Source organism: Petromyzon marinus, chromosome 35, assembly GCF_048934315.1.
Source record: "Petromyzon marinus isolate PM22_M1 ecotype Great Lakes invasive population chromosome 35, UKy_Petmar_22M1.pri1.0, whole genome shotgun sequence".
Lineage (NCBI taxonomy): Eukaryota > Metazoa > Chordata > Hyperoartia > Petromyzontiformes > Petromyzontidae > Petromyzon > Petromyzon marinus.
In genome coordinates, this window is record NC_133701.1 from 11,499,409 (window position 1) to 11,500,179 (window position 771).

General features: G+C 38.7%; 1 non-coding gene across 1 annotated transcript; it reads left to right on the forward strand.

Moving 5' to 3' along the window:
- The first annotated feature begins 476 nt into the window (after positions 1-476).
- Positions 477-548, forward strand: TRNAP-AGG (transfer RNA proline (anticodon AGG)). Its single transcript has one exon. It is a non-coding gene; the product is annotated as a tRNA-Pro (tRNA).
- Positions 549-771: the final 223 nt, after the last annotated feature.

The following is a 771-nucleotide window of genomic DNA, read 5'->3' on the forward strand; positions in this document are numbered from 1 at the left end:
GCTTTTTATATGAATCGTCGAATACAAGTACTCGTATTTATGCGTTATGTGGACAGAAAGATAGCTTGTTGGTCTTGGGATATGGTTCTCGCTTTGGATGCAAGAAGTTCTGGATTCCAAGCCCGGTAGTTTTATTTTTCTGGGATGAATAGACAATAATAAGGACAATACACGAAGACTTTTGCGACCTGAGTTTTAGTAATCTCAATAGAGTGTTAGAGTATGTGGTGAGTAAAGTTAGAAATGTCATTAAATATTGGTTCCCATTTCATTATTTTTGTTATAGCAAAGTGATATTGCTTTTCGTACAAGTCTATAACCATGCATTTTCAACCAACATCTGGCATTAAGAACACTTTCAAAACTTATTTGTGACAAAAATGTTCATCATCTCTTAGCAAAGTTACATCTCATGAGATAATCTAAGTGTTGATTGAACCTCATTTTCATATATTATTCACTGGGTGAAGACGAGTGGCTCGTTGGTCTAGGGGTATGATTCTCGCTTAGGGTGCGAGAGGTCCCGGGTTCAAATCCCGGACGAGCCCAATCACCATTTTCTTGGGGAATGGTCGACAAAGACCACAAGTCAATTTTGAACTGGCCCTGGCTTTGATCTTCTCAACTTATGCTGCACAGCATGCTGAGGTATGGGCAATCAATGCTATCAATGACATAGCGTAGGGACTCCTTCGTTCATCCATAAATTAGCAATTGCCTTTATATCATGATAACAACTTGACACCAATGAGGAAAGCATGATTAGAATGA